At 40.4% G+C, this 19,108-nt stretch overlaps 1 protein-coding gene across 5 annotated transcripts in view; it reads right to left on the reverse strand.

Annotated features, from left to right (window-relative positions):
- Nucleotides 1-19,108, reverse strand: part of UBN1 (ubinuclein 1) — a 1,063,877-nt gene that overhangs the window by 727,430 nt on the left and 317,339 nt on the right. The window lies entirely within an intron of this gene.

Below are 19,108 nucleotides of genomic sequence, written 5' to 3' on the forward strand. Positions count from 1 at the left end.
ATTCTGAGCCAGAGAGTGAAGTTAGGAAGTTATGTGATTTACGTGTTTTTCTTGCTAGAAAAAGACATACGTTATTACTGTGCCTCTCGTAGAGCAAGAGGGAAGACTGCGTCTGGCATCTTTCAGTGCTCATTTTTGCTTTATTGTTGTTATAATGTGTTACCGTGCCTCTCTACATATAGCTATGGGAGGGCCTCTGTCTAGTCACAAGGACCTGACAGGGAAGGGAAGATTGCGTTTGGCGTCTTTCAGTGGTTATCTATTGTTGTTATAACGTGTTACCATGCCTCTCTACATATTGCTAGGGGAGGGCCTCTGTCTAGTCACAAGGATCTGACAGGGAAGGGAAGATTGCGTTTGGCGTCTTTCAGTGGTTATCTATTCGTTGTTATAAGTTGGTACCGTGCCTCTCTACATATAGCTAGGGGAGGGCCTCTGTCTAGTCACAAGGACCTGACAGGGAAGGGAAGATTGCGTTTGGCATCGTTCAGTGGTTATCTATGTTTTTTTTTTTTGTTGAGAATACCCCTATCTTTTTTACATAGGGAGAAGTGTACTGCGTCTTGAGTTTTCTAGCATTAATTTTGGTGCCTCTCTGAAGATTCAGAGGGGGCCCCTATTTCAATACTAATAGGGAAGAGGTCGATTTCCGAGCCCGCTTAGCTAACGGGCTTACGGTTATCTGCTGTTTAGAGTGGAGTAGAAGTGGTTTCCCCAGGATGATGTATTAGATATTATATTTTCGCTAGCTTAAGCATTGTTTTTTTTAGGGCTTACATTATGTTTTTGTTAACTATTATATAAATATATTTTGTGCAACGGAGATAGAGTTTACGTCTGTGCAGGAAGGCAAGGAGTTCGCATGATGCAAATCTCCGCTTTTTGCGGTATCAGGAGCGGTTCAGAGTCCCGGATAAGATGTGCCACTCTACGTCTTGTGATTGGCACATGAGCATTTATGATAAACAGTTATCAGACTTCCTCAGCTTTTGCGAGGGACTGTCAGTATATATTTTTATTTCCAAAGACAGTCAACATGAGTATTGTGTGATTATGGTTTGTGAACAAAGGGCTTTCCAATGTGGTTTTCTGTTCTCTTCCTGTGTTAAAATGAAATGTAAAGACGTTGTGGTATTCCACACATGGTGACAGTACTAGAGCATCTCATGTTAGAACCCTGCTGATGTCATGGATTGTTGTGATAGAAATGTTCTGTAAATCTTCAGTTACATGATTGTCTGCTGGCTGATGGATGGGATCTTCTCTATTGGAATAAACATCTTAATACTGTCTACCTGATTGCCAAGTTTAATATTTGCAAGATACTTCTCTGGCGTAGTCGGCACAAGATCAACAAGAGAAGATCTCAACAAAGGATATTGCCCTGAAATTTGAGAAGGCATCGAGTTTCATTGAGAAGGATTCGAGTTTTAACTCTACGTTGGATTTTCCTGCTATCTTTGAAAACCTCTTTGAGAGAATCATATGCGGATCACTACTTTCTTACAGCAACAGCTATAGTTCAAAGCGTGTTTCCTGCTTTCCCGTGCGTGAACTATCAAGGGATCTGACTTTGGCTCTGTGCTGGATGTTTGCTTTAGTCCGTTATCATTGAATGTTTCGGCGTCTGAAGCTTATACCTGCAAGCAAATCACCGTTCTCATATTTTTTTTGTTTGGCAATATATTTTTTGCTCTGACACGTGTCTTTAGCTTTGTTTCGACACGTTTGCTCATCGTTGTTTTGCCAACCTTGCGGAGCCAATCTACCTGTTCATCTCAATGTGATCGGTTGGTCAGTGCAAGTTTCAACACATGTGCTTTGGAGAAGGAAAGCACGAGGATTTATGTCGTATTGATCGTTATTGTGATTTGATTTTCATCGCTGCAGCGGTTTCCCTCGAGACTCCGAGCATCATACAATTTTAAAGATAAACATAGCCTCTCAAACAAAGTAAACAGCGTCATCATACCTGGAACTTCTTCGTTTTTCTAGAACTGCTCCCCACGATCGATTCTCTGCTGTCTTTGTGGTCGCCTCTCCTCGTCGTATCGCGTCACCATGCATCACGCTAATTCAAGAGTGCGTGGTGGCCATTTTGTGTACGGTTGCTTAGCAACCAGCAGCGCTTCACTCCTTCGCATCTTATTCAATTTTTGCAACGATTTAGTCGATTGTGGGTTGTTTGTCATCTAGCGGCGCCTTTGTTGATCTTCATACTGCTTCAAGTGTATGTAGTGAACATTTTATCTACTATCGTTTGTTTGGACCAGCTGAACTCTCTAAGTTTTAACTCAGTATCTGAATGCTTTTGATATTACGTGTTGTAGTTAATGATATAAGATAATTAAGATCCACAGACAAATTAATGATCTCATTTCGAGGGTGATATTATTCACATTATTTTCGTACAAATGTTTGGGGTATTGTCTATGATATGTAATTTGTTGATTTAACAGTGGATATTGTTTCCTTCCACATAGTTGGGGTGATACCTGAAATAACAAAAGGTACAGCATTCTATTTTTTGGCAGGTGTACCGTCAAATTTGTTTTGAAACCTGAATTTATGTAAAAAGAAAAAAAAAAGAAATTTAACGCGTAGAATTTTATAAACAACACTCAAGCTAGATAAGTGGTTACGTAAAGAATCCTCACTTTTAATAGGCGCTTGTCAACATGCAAAACGACACAGCAGCACCATTTTTTTTATCATGTCCTGGTTCTCCTCCCATTAAATGGAAAAAGTGGAAGGTTGTTTTCGAGAGACATGCCAGGGTTTGCGGTCCCTCCTTAAGTGCTGAAAGGTGGTCATCCTTGTTACTTCATTGTTTGGGATCTGAAGGTCAAGATGTTTTTGATCATTTACCTGAGCTTTCAGCTTCAGATGCTAGGGGTCTAAATGATTATGAGGTTTGTATTAAGAAACCTGACATGCATTATCTTCCCAAGGTTAGCACTATTCTTGAAAGATACCAGTTTGCAAAGAGGATGCAATCTGCTGATGAGACAATTGAGGATTATATAACTCAATTAAGAAAGCTCACCTCTTCATGCAAATTTGAGAATTTAACTGATGAACGCATCAGGGACCAATTTATGTTTGGTTGTAGTATAGAAAAAATTAGGGAAGAATTGTGGCTAAGAGACGAACCAACTCTTGAAGAGGTGTTAACTGTTGCTAAACGTATTGAACACTCATTAAAATGTGTTGCTGTCATAAAGGATTCAGAAAAAGGGGCTAATGTTGAGATAGTGAAGGTTAAATCAGAAAGACGTAACACAATTGATAAAAATATTCCTGATAAAATGGGGTCTGAAAGAAAATGTTACAGATGTGGTAAAGCTGGACATCTTGCTAACGACAAAAGATGTCCAGCTCTAAATCAAACATGTTCCAAATGCAAGCTAAAGGGACATTTCACTGCTTTATGTAAAACAAAACCCAAAACAAAGGTCAAGGAAGTTGAAATATATCAAAAAGATTGGGAAGATGCTAATTCTGATGATTTAGTGTGTGGGCAGATTGTGGTACAGGTTGAGAACAAAACCAGCAAGAAATCTTGTCCTTATGATGAAATTGTGGTAGAAGGTGAACAAACTAGAGTACTGTTTGATTCTGGGGCAAAGATTACCATCATATCGAATGAGTTCTTTAACTCCAAGCTCAAGGGAAAGATTGCATTAATGAAACCAGACATCATTCCTTTAGTATATGGGGGGGAACCTATAAAGATTCATGGGTATTTTTCTGGTTTAATAGAGTACAAAAATCGGTTGATTGCTGGAAAGATTTATGTTTCAAAGCGTGGGGACAGCATCATTAGTTGGTTACATCAAGGGGATCTGGGGGTCTTTCTTGATCCTAATGCTGATCCTCCCATACAGTTGAGGGACAGAATTCAATCGGTAGATAGAAATGCGGATGACATGTATGTGCACAATCTGAAGACTGAGTTTCCCAATGTGTTTAGAGAATCATTAGGCTGCTTGAAGGGGTATCAACACAAGATTCAGTTAAAAGCTAATGCAGTTCCCGTGTGTTGCAAAGTGAGGAGTGTCCCGCTATCTGTTAAGGAAGACATGAAAAATTAAATACAAAAATTAAGCAGTTGTGGGATTATTGAGGAAGTTGAGGGGTCTGAATGGTTGGCTCCGGTCGTTGCAGCACGCAAACCTAATGGGAATCTGCGTTTGTGCATCGGCTTAAGACAACTTAATAAGTGTGTTGTAGTGGATAGGTATCTATTGCCCAACATTACCGAACTATTGACTCTACTTGATGGAGCGAAAGTGTTCAGCACATTGGATCTCACTTCAGCGTATCATCAAATTGATTTAGAAGAGTCGTCCCGAGATTATACTTCTTTTATTACACCCTTTGGCACTTTTAGATTTAGGAGAATGCCTTTTGGTTTAGTATCAGCTTCCTCTGTATTCCAACGTGTGATGGAAAGAATATTAAAAGATCTTCCTGGGGTATGTGTTTACCAGGATGACATTTTAGTTTTTGCTAAAGATGACATGGAGCATGACTCTAGATTATGATCTGTTCTGAAGAATTTGTGTAAGCATAACCTCACTATCAAGGTTGAGAAGTGCAAATTTAGGTCTAATACCATCAATTATCTAGGACATAGTATTTCTGGGGAAGGTGTGAAACCTAAAACTGATTTGGTTGAAACCATTACTAAAATGAGTTCTCCTACTAATAAGTCTGACTTAATGAAATTCTTAGGCATGATTGAATATTATGCTAAGTTTGTAAGGGGTTTCGCAGTTGCAACTGTGAACATGAGGAAATTATTGCGTAAAGGGGAGGAATTTTTGTGGTCAGACCGGTGTGAAGATGAATTTGTGGCTATTAAGGAAAAGCTTGGTCTAGCCCCTTCATTGAAGAGTTTCAATCCTGCCAGTAAGTCTATTTTAGTGACTGATGCAAGTGAGAAAGGGCTTGGAGTTGTGTTGAAGCAGTGTGGTGCTAATGGTATGCAAACCATTAAGTTTTTGTCAAGAAGTCTTAGAGATCCTGAAACACGATACTCAGTTGTAGAGAGAGAAGCTTTAGCTGTGTTTTGGGCGGTAAAGAAACTTAAGAAGTTCTTGTGGGGTTTGGATTTTGAGGTACATACAGACCATAAACCTTTGATTGAGATATTTAGCAAGAAAGGATTAGATCTTGTTTCTGGAAGAATAACCAAGTGGGTAATTGGTTTACAAGAGTATAATTTTAAGATTAAGTACATTCCTGGAATTGAAAATGGTGTTGCCGATGTTCTTTCACGCTTAGTTCCTAGTGGTAGTGTGCAAGAGGACAGTACGGATGTTGACGAGGATGATGAAATAGTCTGTGTAGTGGATCATGACATCATTTCAGAAGTAAAATGGTTGGAAGAATTAGAAAATGATGCGACACTGTGTGAGGTGATATCCTTGTGAATAAAGATTGGTCGGAAAGTACAAGATGTTTTTGGGGTGTACGGAATGAATTGTCGGTGGACAATAGCTTGTTGTTTCGTGGGACAAGATTAATTCCACCAACTAGTCTCAGGAAAAAGTTAATTGATTTAGTGCATGTGGCTCATTCAGGGTTATCTAAGTGTAAAGAAAGACTCCGCATGTCATATTGGTGGCATGGAATGGACAGAATGGTTGAGCGTGTTATTAGAGATTGTGTTCCTTGCGCAATCAGTGACAAATCTAAATGTACTCATGAACAACCTATGGTTTTGAGAAAACGCCCAAGTGGTCCGTGGCAAGAGATTGCCTTGGATATTGTTGGTCCTATACAAGGAAAAGAGGCACAGACATATTTATTGGTTGTTATTGACATGTACTCAAGGTGGCCTGAGGTGTTTTTCTTGTCTACCATCAACACCAGCAATGTGATAGAGTGTTTGAAGAGTTTGTTTGCAAGGGAAGGCCTACCAATTTCTATTTTATCTGATAATGGTATTCAACTTATTTCGAGAGAAATGGAGCAATTTTTATCTTCTAGAGGGGTTGTTCACAAGACTTCTGCACTTTATCATCCAGAGGCCAATGGGATGGCGGAGAGATTCAATAAAGTTATTAAAGAGACCATTGCTTTGGCAAAAAGTATTGGAATGGATTGGAAAAAAGAGGTTATTTTTAAAATTGAAGAGTACAGATTAACTCCACATGCTACAACTGGAAAGACTCCTCTTCTGTTGTTTCGTGGTAGGCTGCCTAACACTAGCGTTGAACCATACTGGGTTAATAAATATGAAATAGTAAAGGGTAAGGAGAAGGAGTGTGATGGTGAAAAGATGCTAAGAGTGGAAGAAGAAAAGGGGAAACAAAGGAAAGCATACTTTGACAAGAAGCATGCTGCAAAGAAAACTGAGGTGCATGGCAGTGATTGGGTCACGATTAAACGTCCTGGCTTGTTAGGAAGTTCTTTGTCTAGATTCATGAAACTCATTAGGGTAATCAAAACATTTAACAATGCAATACAAACACAGGACCATCGTATTTGGAACTTAAATAGGGTAGTGGTGTGTAATGGTGTGCTGAAACATGGTGTAAAGATAGATTCAGCTAAGGGTAATTCCACCTCCTTTCATACTGGTGATGATGAGACAAAAGATTTGAATTGCCTGAGGAAATCGTCCAGGGTGTGTATGAAACCAAGTTATCTTGCTGATTTTATTTAATATTTGTTTTGTTATTTATAAACTTGTTCTCTTCTGGGGAAGGGAGATGTGTGGTATTCCACACATGGTGACAGTACTAGAGCATCTCATGTTAGAACCCTGCTGATGTCATGGATTGTTGTGATAGAAATGTTCTGTAAATCTTCAGTTACATGATTGTCTGCTGGCTGATGGATGGGATCTTCTCTATTGGAATAAACATCTTAATACTGTCTACCTGATTGCCAAGTTTATTATTTGCAAGATACTTCAGACGTTTATTTTTTGCTATGTTATTTTAAGACACCCTTCTGTACGCATTTAGGCCAGAAGAGGAGAATGCGCAAATAGCTGTGGGTATATATATATATATAGATAGACGAGTACATAATATGCTTCACATTTTGTATAATTGAAGTGCGAATATTTTACGGTCAAATGTCTTTTTAAGCATCTGTGCCTGGCGCACCGACATTTCATGTATTTAGTAAGACCAATAATAACTAGGATTGTTACTGTTTTTTTTTATATCAAAGCTGTTGCCTTTTTTTGTGTATAGGTAGTATTATATAGTTACCCCTTGCCCCCCCCCAGCCCGTCTGACCCATGTGGCGCAGCACCACATTTAATTAGCACAGGTCACTTTCAGATAACTGACCACTTAGTGCACAACAATATACCCAGAATTGTTTAAATATTTCCTCACATTTATATTTTGAAGTATGTACTTGGCGACAGGAGGTTGCGTCTGGCGTCTCTCACTTTGTGCCAGAAATACATGTTTATGGGACTGCGTCTGGCAGCTCACATTTGTTTTGAATTTTGATTACCTATTTGGTGTAAATTGTATTGTTTGAACGTTTATTTCTGCAGGGAATGGGAGGCATCTTATTGCATTGAGTTTAACAGTATCTTTTTTCAACTGCGAGCTTCCAAAAGGGGAGCTACTTTCCTTCATCACATCGCATTGTGGTTTCCTATCTCAGGCCTGGCAGTAGCCAACGCCTTTCAACTTCTCTCCCATATTGTAATGGGTGTCCTCTGTTCTTCTCCTTTTTCAGCTACATGTGGTGTACTTTAATAGATATAATGTCTGTCACCTTCTCTCGATTTGCAATTTAGCGTCTCTCCCTCTCTTACCTGGCTTATAGGCCTTTTTCCCTGAAGTGACGCAAATCCTGTTCAATAGATGTTCAATTTCATTATGATTCATGGTCAAAAATCCTGTGACCTTTTGAGAAAAGTTTTGTAGCGTGGGTGGCACTTCTATTTTCTTAAATATTTCCCAGAAGTGACCACAATGCGTAATGTCCATAGGTAAGAGGCACCTGATAATGTTGTCCTTTTGTGGTCAATAGTTCATCATTGAAAGAGTATAAAGATCTGCTCCTTAGTCCATTCGACGGACTACCCCGCTGCAGTGACCCCTTGGGTCACTGACGTCTGTGTGGTCTCCTTCAGCCCTCTATCTAAGCATCTTTGGCTGAAGCTCTAATTTCTAATTGTACTTTGAAATGGTATTTTTCTCTCTCCTCTGCATTGCCCTTATTCTAAAACATTATTGCAAAGCACTAATGGTTGTCCCTCCTAACTTAACGTGTGAATTCCTAGCATTGTAGGCAAGTGTATGCTGCATTTTGAAAGTATTTCCATTGACTTAAAATATATTTGCATTACATGAGTTTGTTCTTCACTCCAGAAATGTGTCTTTAAATGCCAAGACTTTGCTAAGACTCCCAGGCTATATATTGAATTTTTTTAAAAAAAGGGGTTCTTCTTTCATATGAATCAGAAAGCTATTTTTCCCTATCGTTTACACGTCTATTTTGTCATACTTTTGCAGAAGCACCCCCTCAAATTAAGCTGCCTTGGTGCAGTGCCCCAGGACCATGAAATTTCACCCTTTCATTGCCTTTAAATGTACTTTGAAATTGTAAATTCTTGCATGATTAATTTTCTCATTTAAGGGTTCGCCTTCAAGGCACTTGAGCGTCATAAACATCTATTCTTGTGTTGCTATTTCTGGCTGATTACAATTGTAGTTTTGAATAGTCTTTCTGGAGTTAACAAATTGATGAATATATTCTCTGCTGTGTTAATGATTTGATGAATAAAAGTGCCATTTCAACGTAAGACCTTTGTTTCACATCCGTGTTCATTATTTTTAGATAAGCAATGTTTGTGTAGCCCGTGACCACAACAGAAGGGAAATACTTACCATTCATCTCTTATTTTGCTTAAGGGCCCTCCTCATCTCTTTCTCTCACAGTGGTACCACAGGAGATGTTATATATAGGTGTACGTCTCTTGTGCACTGCAGTGAGAAGTGATAAGCAGGAACATCTGGGTACAAGCCAAGCACACCCACTTTAACTGAGACAGGTTCAATTAGAGACCACGCAACTGGTCCACGGTGCATCCCGTGTTTTAACTCATTACACACTGAATTAAGTACATTCTGTTCCTTGACAGTCACACCTCATGCTTCTCATCTCACCTTTCTGGCGTGCTTGCACCCACAGTAAAGGTTCCTCCCACTTGAATATTCAGTAAGGTGGTAGTAAGAGGGGGAGGAAGGCTTTTGCATACATTTTTCGCCACAACACACAGCCACCTTTTTTATGTGGAATGCACCCATGGTTTGACTTCTTGGTCACACGTCAAATGCTGCTAGGTCTCCTCAGCCTTTCATCTTTCCAAGTTGGATAAAATGAGTACCATTGAGTTAGGGGAACAATAAAGATTTGAGTGAACATGCGCTTTACAAAAAAGCCATGTTATTTTAAAATAAGCTATATTTCACGTACAATTAAAGACAACATGTGTCTGAATATTACATGGTGTTGAAAGGTTAATAGATTGTGTCTTGACCTGCCTTCAGAAGTAGCATTACTGGTCGACCACAGATTCTGGGCGTTGAGCCAGACAGGAAAGAGACTTCCTGTGGTTGGCAACGAACATGAGATTGAGAGGAAAAATATGTATGGGTAGAGATATATTATACGTTGGGCTGTGGAAGTAAGAATAAAAAAGGGAAATAAGTTGCCTAGAATCACACAATTTGGTAACGGGGGAAGCCGAGATTGAATACACTGTTTCAGGTTTCACGTTGTGCAGTTTAGTGAAGGAATATGTATGTGTTTAAGTGCAGATGGGTGAGAGGAGGTAAGGAATACGTTTTCGGATATGCACAGCTGTGCGCAGCCTTCAAAATATGAGACAACAATAGATTCGTAGGAATAGATTACCACAGGTAGCCACCAAACCAACTTCCTTCATACGAAAGAATAAATAATACATGCAGATATAAAGTAGATTTCAATGTTAAAAGACGGTATGCATGGAGTAAGCAATGCTCAGTATCGCAGTATTGCCAGACTAATAGGTGTGAATTTAAAAAGGCCTTCTAAAAGTAGAGTTGCAGATTTTAGAGGTGGTTGCATATATTTTGCAGTTCGACCACTACGAGTTTTCATCTCCCTTAAAAGTTTCTATCTTCTGTATGGGTTCTTCTTTCGCTTTCTTAGTTAATCAATGATTAGAGGTTTTGCAACATTATTATTATTAGGGTCTTCCCTGCGTCTCCAAGAAGTGTATTGGATTTCCTGTCTTCGGGATGTTTGCTTACATAGGCTCAATGTTATTGTTTTCATCACCACGTGTCTGGTTAGAAATAAAATATAAATAGGAACAACTTTCAGCAATGTCTGAACGGACTGCTTAAGGATAAAATAGGCAAAATAAGCGCCACAATTGAGGGAAATAAATAAATGAATAAATTGAGAGAAAACAAAAATAGTTTATTGCCCATGGATCACTCTGTTTTCACTCACAAAACAACTTAACGCCTCATATACTTCTCCCTCAACAATTAATATATGTATAGGTCACATCAACTAGACATCACAGTGGCATTGAAATTATGTAAGAAGGCATATATTTGTATAAATTAACACACGCTACGAAGTTTCTTTCTACTCAGGTGTTCAGGCAGAAGGAGAACGGCCCGCCCCATCATTTCTGAGTCCAAAGAGGAAGAGGACAGGTGATCAGCCGCACACCACCATCTTCACAAGCAGATGTGTGTGTGTGTGTGTGTGTGTGTGTATATATATATATATATACAGACGTGGTCGAAACGCGTCGTCCTCTTCTGCCCTGTGAAGAATAAAGCTGCTTTTGATGATCGAGTGGGCTCGCGTGGATTCTTTTCCACTTTTGAATCAACCTCTGTGAAATATATATATATATATATATATAATAGCACTAGGTTCTTCATGTTTTTCATTCCTAGGTTCTTCAGAGTTGGAGAGAATCTTGTTGTAACAAATTACATTGTAAGGTGGAATGTGCTAAAATACATTCTAATGCAGTGCATTCGCATGGGGCTACAAAGGATAGGAGTAAAGAGAAGTAGTAATATTGTGTTTATATTATGTTTATGTATTGATCATTAGTAATGAGTATATGCCAATACAGAGGGATAGTGTGCATTGAATAACTGTGCTTCGTATTATAATGTTTCAAGGATACAATGTGTACAGATTTAATATGTGTTTTAATATATAGGTGCAATCTTTCAGGGTGTTTGAAAATAGGTTTCAAGGTGTAGGGATTGGCACAAAGGCGTGTGGAATATAATGAAATATCTACTTGTCCCTTTTGTGCCATGTAATGCAGCGACAGAGTATGGCAGCAATTTTATTATGTAAGAGCTCTGAAATAGCCTCTCTGAGTAGGTCAGGGCTCCTTCCATAGTAGGCTTTGAATACTAACAATTCCCTTATGTTGCCACGTTTCCGCTCATCTACATACCGGGGCTGAAGGTAATGGTAAGCAACAGTTCTGGCTCACCAAAAAAAAAGTGGCTGGAGGAAAAGTGAACTTGCAATGGCTCAGATTTTCGCTTGAGCAAATCTACACCTGAATGTTTGCTCATGATTAAATACAGTTCACAAATAATTTCTAGGCATACTATTTCTTGGCCTACTTCTGTAGTCTTGTGAATTTACAACAGTTGTATATCTGCATTTAATACAAGGACATGGGTGCACTTTATTTTATGATTTGGCCCCTAATTAGGTCTGGCGTTAACAATGACCTTTTATGTTTAGTAAAATGTTGTCTCTCTCTCCCTCTCTAGGCTAGCTTCACTGTGAGTGACTTCATGCTGTTCTTTCACAAGGAGCATATCGACACACAGTTGTTTTATCCAGTGCCAGGAACTACTGTGCAATGCATGATTTTTGAGACCAAAACAATTTCTGCTATTGCCAATGTTTGTTATAATGGTGAGGGCCCAGCAGCTCCCACACCAATGAGGTTTCACAAAAATATTGCCAAAACAAGTTGTGCATTGACAAATTTAAAAGGCTGACCAACAATTTCATTGACTTTACCAATGCTTGTTTATTTTTAAGTAGCAAAGAAATGGTACCTATCTTATTCCAGTAGTTTAGCGAAATGTTTTTGCAATTTTTTTGTGTGAACATTTTTATTTTGAAAGCAAAGAATTATCAGTCTTGCTGTCAAGCTTCCGCAAATATTAGCATCTAATTGAAGAGCATTCTGAGAGCAGTATACATAGCCTCATATTGCTAAATATTGAAAACGCATGTACACATTTTTATACTCTAACCACTGTCAGGAGTGAAGTATGAGCTTACAACATTTACTCAGAGCGCTCACCCTAATAATAAAGCCTTTGCATTAATGAACAATAAATACAAGTTTGAACAGCATTAACACATGGACACAAATATTACCTTTTTACAGACTATGCCTTTTCCTGATCCATAATGTGGTACTGTAAAATGGCAGCCAAAGGGTTTGTGCTGTAGGGGTTGAGCCTACTTGTCCCAAGGATGAAATATGCATGAAAACTTGTTGCCCTTGACCTAAAAAAAACAACATATGTTCTGGGCGTGGGGCTACGGGAATTCCACATCCCTGAGCACAGTTTGACAGAGTATGAGTGTTTTTGATTACTAAAGGTGTTACTGTGACAGAGATTTTCATCTGTGTTTGCTGTTGGGTCAAGCTATAGTACAATGTTTTAATTCTTCTTTCCTTCATTTGGAGTTCCCTCCTTACCTCATCTGGACAACACATGCAGCGTGCACCATTAATAACTCAACTATTGCAAGGCCTGTTACTACCAAAGTTTCAATTGTAGAATGTGCTGCACACACCTCCTGCAAGGACTGTGTATCAATTGGTAAAGAATGTATTGATGCAGATGTACAAAAAGGAATAGCATTAACTGATTGTGAGTACACAATGGTTCAAATTGCTTCTACTACACATGATATCATGATATAAAGATAAAAGATGATGATATGTACTATGACACTAAGTATATTATTGAAAGGGCTGGGTGAAAGAAAAGGAAGAAGGGAACATGGGAGGATGTATGCAACCAGAAAAGGGATATGAATAGGCCCAAATGGAAATATATGTTTACCATCGATAATGCTTGCTCCCATGGCCCGTCTTTTTCATGGTCCATCACTTGTAGGACGTGATGGGAAGATCAGTCTGTTTTCCTAATGCTATATTTCCACTGCCCCAGGCCACTTCATTTCCCCACATTAAATAGACTTCATCAACATACCCCCCTACTCAAACTACAAGTATGTGTTGGTTATTGTGTGCATGATCAGCAAATGGACTAAGGCATGCCAATTCAAGAACAGCAATGCACAAACTATTGCCAAATGCCTCCTGAAAGAGTTCATACCGCGCTTTTGAGTACCTATGCTTTTGGGTTCTGAAAATGGACCGGTGCTCATCTCACATGTGATTGAGGGGTTGTGCAAGGGGCAAGGAGCCACACAGAAACTACATGTGTTCCACGGAACCTACCAAGTGGGAATGGTATCCCAAGCTCATCCTGAAGGGTTAAACGTGCTACACAGAAGAGAAAGGACGAGTGTATAAGCGGGCCCCAAGGATACATCACCTAAAGAACGTCTGGAAACATCGACGCCCCAACCCCTCAGTCTACAAGTTGTGACAACGAGACATCTTTACCTTTTCTTCACTTTGTTTTCTTCATATCGAATGTGCCTAAGTAATAGAAGTGCTTGCAAACCTCTCAAATTACTTGACGACAGGCACCAACGGTTACTTTTTCTGTTTACAGGTATCATCTCTGAGGCTCTACAATATTATTCAGCAGATTTTTTCGAAAATAGTACAAGTACAGCAGAAGATAAGACATTCCTCCAACTAGTAACACTAGCCACACGTACCAAGGATTGGAACAATGCCTCAAGACTTGCTCAAGACTTTCAGAACAATTAGATAAAATGATCATGGGTGCTACTAGCAGCATTGACCCCCATTGCTACCATTGTAATGACTACGCTCCTTATAGTGTATTGTGATCACAGTGTTATACCCGAGATACTGCTTAAATGAAAAAGAGATAGTGTACCAAAATGAATAAATAGCCATTGATAAAGACGGGACAGGGGAACAGTTGACAGGGCAGGATGTTATGTTTGCACACAGCGGCCTACCGACTCAGAAAGCAGCATGTGTTACAATGTCATACCTGTCTCTAAATACGTGGGCTGTGTCCTAATGTACAATATGCTCTTCAGTCAGCACACCAAGTCCGTAGCAGTTGCACCTCCTGAGCAAAGCATAATTAGCAAAGGGAGAGCAAGGATAGAACAGGGAATGTGAATAACTTAGCACTTTCTTTTTTTTTTTTTTTAAAGAAGACAGATTTTAATGGCACCCACACAGCATTCTCCAGTCTCCCCTTTGAGGGTTGCATATTTTCATGTTCCACAACAGCGCCTCTTTCCCCTACTGTTGGTATCGAACCCCCCCCCCCCCCCTCCCCCACCCCGGTTTTAAAAATTTAAACAATGAAATATAAAAGGCAGCCGAATCCTGTTCAGATCAGCACTGGCTCTGGCCCATTACATTCATTAACAGTGAGCAGACCATTTAAAAACAGGATTTGACGTTGCATTGTTTGGCATAATTTTTAAAATATACAATCGAAATTCTAGTTGTCCCTGGTCATCAACGTTTTGCAACTTTTTCTGGTCCCTTTTTCACTCCTACGTTTTGGAATAAATGGAGAGAACTTATTGCTCAGACTGCACCAAGTTCATTAAAATAGCCTTTTCCCAGGGTTCACCAGAGGTACTTGTACAATTGCAATTACACGGGATTAAAAGAGAACTGATTTTTTTTTCAGCAGCCATCACAGCATTCAATTGCCCTTTATAAGCAGCGTGGAAGTAGAATAAGCAAAAGATGCCCCCGTTAAGAAGAAACACGTACATATTTCCAGAGAAATGCAATAAATCTACTGAAACACATAGAGTATGTCAACATTATGTTTTGCTATACAGTTTCTCAAGACTCCTGTAATTTGAAATGTCTCTCTCCCTATAGGTCAGAGTGTACATCAAAAAAAGGTTTATACAATTCCCGAGTTCCCTGGAAGTCTTCTTCTAGCAACTTTCTGCAGTTTTCATTGTGCAGCGTGTCTTACACCTTCTGGTGTGCTCTTAAATGAGGGTAACACCCCAAGATCAAAGCTAGGAGTTGCAGCCAGGTGCATTTCAGGAGGTCTGAGAGGGAAAGCAGCTAAATACACAAGAGACTAGTGTAATATTGGAGAGTTTCGCACTTTCTTTTTACAAGTACCCACATTCTAAATTATAGAAGGGTTTATATAAGAAGACCTAGCCATCTCAGAGAATCCGAGATCACTGCTACACTCTAGAGAGCTGCTATTCCTACGCCCCCGAGGATCAACTCCAGATGTAAGGGCAAGAGACACAGGGATGAAGACACATCTCACATTCTTCTACCATTAAACATATTGATATCTCTGAAACTTCCCACTGAGGAAATAAGACTACAATCGGAGACAGAGTAAAAAAATAATGTCAACTCGAATTAAAAACCTCACCCCTGCATAACCACTAGATGCAACCCCAGGCAGTTCATATCCCATTTCTCAAAATTCCTCATAGTCAGTCTTTCATCAGATCCACATCTACTTCCATGCAGGTAACGGTATCACTGGCTTTTCCACGCTTTTCCTCAAACGTGGCAGAATTGCTCCATACCACTGAGAAAAGCGACACTACCTAAATAGAAAAACTGTTCCATGTCAATGACTAATTAATTGATGATTCTTTATGAACAGATATGAAGAGTGCTCAGATTGTCCAGGAGGAACTGGTGATGATGTTGCAAATCAAGTTTGAAATGAGAACCCCCAGCACAACAGCAGCCAAATGGAAAACAAAAGAATTGAGATTACAAGACTAGAGGTAGAAAAACGTAGCAAAAACCCCCAATCATGAAGTGCTGAAGAAAAGCTGGGTGATAGACGAAGATTCTTGAAAGTGTCTGGAACCTGCAAAGCAATGTGGTTGATCAAAGGTGAATGATGAGTGGGAACCTTTTAACCTTACAAGGAATCTGGTGTTCGAGTCCTAATTACTTGTCAACAATGGGAAATCCCTGAGAAAAATGAGGACGTAAATCATGGAACAAGCAACTGACTCAAAAAGTTGCTGACCACATTTCTACCAAGGGCCGGACAGGATTCTGGAGACCGGTGATCAATAGGATGAGTCCTGTGTTACCCTAACTGGTTTCTCATTTCTTTCTTTACATTTTCAGAGAACCATGCATTAATCTATCTGCTCATTACTTTCTAGCCTGACCCAATCACTCACTCCCTGACAGACCTCCAGTCCATTTCCTGAGAGGGTCCTATCCCCTTTCTGTTACTGCTTTCTCACCCCTCAAGTTTGCCTTATGTCCCACCTGCCCCTTGATGGTCTCTCTCATGTCCCCCCACGCATCATTGGTGGGACAGTGAAACAGGTAGCAGTTGGGATGCTTCCCAGCCTTTCTGGAGTCGAAGATCACAAAAGTGCAATTCCAGTCCTCTGATGCAGTATTGGCCAAGCAGCACTTTTCCAGACACTTCGCCTCCGTGGACACGTGCACAGGATCGCTGCCTGTTGCCCAGTTAGTAATGGCTGGCTTAATATCCACAGTGGTGTCTTCCAAGATCGCCGACGTACAGGCAGAAGTGTCAGAGCGGGTCAGCGGGGCACAGGTCGTGGTCAGAAGTAGCAGCATTAACCCACGGTTCCCGTCAATGGGTCCAGCCATGACTGCATCAAACACCTTCCCACCAGAGATGGAAGAACAAAAGGCTGCAAGGTTATCCTGTTCGCCGAATGTCGATCATTTCAGGAGCAAATTGATAGCTGATCGCATCTCTCAGACTGCTCCGCAGACACCGGACCTTGCACTCAACTTCCAGCTCAGTGTAAACTCTGCCGAATAACTTAGCACTTATAGAAATTGTAGAATACACTAAATGCAGCCTGCTTCCATTACCAAATACCTGAAAGACATGAAAGTTATGCTGTAAGGATTTTGTTCAAGAATGAACAAGAGGAGGGAATGAGAGATGGTCTATTTTTTATCATAGGGTACCCCAGGCCCATTCTGTCCACACCTGAGGTATGAGACCCTTGTCCTTGCCCTGCCAGCCTAACTTGTAGGCCGTGTTAAATTGAACGGAGGGTCCTGTGTTACTGTATAACAAATACCCTGGGCCATCCTTGTCACTCAGCAAAGCATGAACCCCTACATAGGCCCTGCCAGCCTGATCTGTAGGCCTTTTGCTAAGTTGACCAGAGTTCTGCAGCTATTTTACTGAACAGCAGGCTCTAGGCTTGTCTGACCAAGAATCACAGCCAGCCTCTCTCAGCGAGGCCTCCTGCTCCAAACTAAATTAGAGTCCCCACCCTACCCGTGTGCAAAGTTCACTGGCGCAGAGTATCCTGTCTCTCTATTCTGTCAACATATAGCACATCACATCCTGGGTCTGTACATGAAAATAGAGACATTCCCACCGCAGCCGCGTCAAGCTGGGGTGATGAATAACCAAGACACATATCCATATATGTATATTTTATTACTTTACATCACATATTTTCTGCCTGCCTTATGCAATTTACGATAAGCGCTTGGCCTGAGAATATAACCTTTCACCTAGTCTACGTTCCGCATTTAGTAGGATAGACACGACAGGTCTGATAAAATTTGCAGACCATGCTTCAAGTGACTGACGTGGGTAGAAGTGGCGTGAGATGACATTACTGTAGGCGCTTCTCATAGCCTTAAATAGTATAAATACGGAGCTCACACAGTCTTCGGCGGACTACCCCACCCGTCTGTTAGTAGATGGCAGGGGGGTGTGTGTGATCCCCAAGAGCTCTTGTTTTTTGTTTTTAAGAACTTGCCAATATATTTGCTGTATTTGCTATGTATGCTATTTTTTCTATGCAATTTTGTCTCTAAATAGTTTTTTTCTTATTGACAATTTAAAGCTTATATTACATTTGCAAAGCTGCCTTCTTTTAGGTTTTAGGTAGGTACGTGAGTATTCTCAGTATTTTAGATCAAGTGTGTTTTGCATTCTGAGAACATTTTCCTTGATTTAACTTATGTTTTTCATAATGCATTTATAAATGTGTCTTTGAGGTTTTCTGAAGTGTCTCTCTCCAAACGAGTTCAATGCCTTCTGATTCATGCGAGGTCACTATATTTGTATTTTGTATTTTTATGCCTTTTTCTTGAAGTTTCTTGAAGTTGCATCTTTTTAATAAAACTGTTAAACTTTCGGCCTCAGTTTCCATGGCTCACATATCTGTTTCCTTCATTTTTAGAGTGAGCGTTCCCAGACATCCCGGCTCAAATTAAGGTGCCCCTTTTGTCCCCAACTCATTCCCTCGATCATACGGTGAAGATTCCCTGAGCCCTGTGCTCAGCCCCCTGCCCTCTTGACCCTTAAAAAATCACCCTCGAACAACATATAGTGTACTTTCATGTATGTGTGTGTTTTCACTGTGCTTTCAACATAACCCTGGGCCTCGTTAGACAGAGCCCAGGGACAGTCAGAGTCAGTTACCACCAGTATCAGTAAGCAAAGAATGGGGGTACACAGGGTACACAGGATGACTTTGCAGCTTTTAGGAACAATAGCAGCCTGCTACAGGACGAGATGTCACCTCTCCTGCACAGGACGTCACTCAGCCGCCTTTACTGGGCAAATTGCGATCACACTCCTGACAGGCTGACCTTTGTACAGGTAGACAAGCTGGCGGCAGGGACAGAGAGGGAAGGCCAAGATTCAAACCGGTTTTCTAGTGGGTGGATAGCCCACAGGTAGCCACACCTCTAGGGTGGGCTACGAAGCGCCTAACATCTGAGAAAGGGTTCAAACATCTTAAGAGTGGGCAGAATAGTGCACTCTGACATTTTCAGATGCCACACAACGCTGGAAAGTCGCCACCAAGAGGTAGAAGACCTAGTAGCCCATTTGCAAATGACTCCATCATCCGCCCTCCCCCACAGCACTTTCTGGGCATAAATATGGCACCCCTGGCA

The sequence above is a fragment of the Triturus cristatus genome, chromosome 10 (genome assembly GCF_964204655.1).
Source record: "Triturus cristatus chromosome 10, aTriCri1.1, whole genome shotgun sequence".
Classification (NCBI taxonomy): domain Eukaryota; kingdom Metazoa; phylum Chordata; class Amphibia; order Caudata; family Salamandridae; genus Triturus; species Triturus cristatus.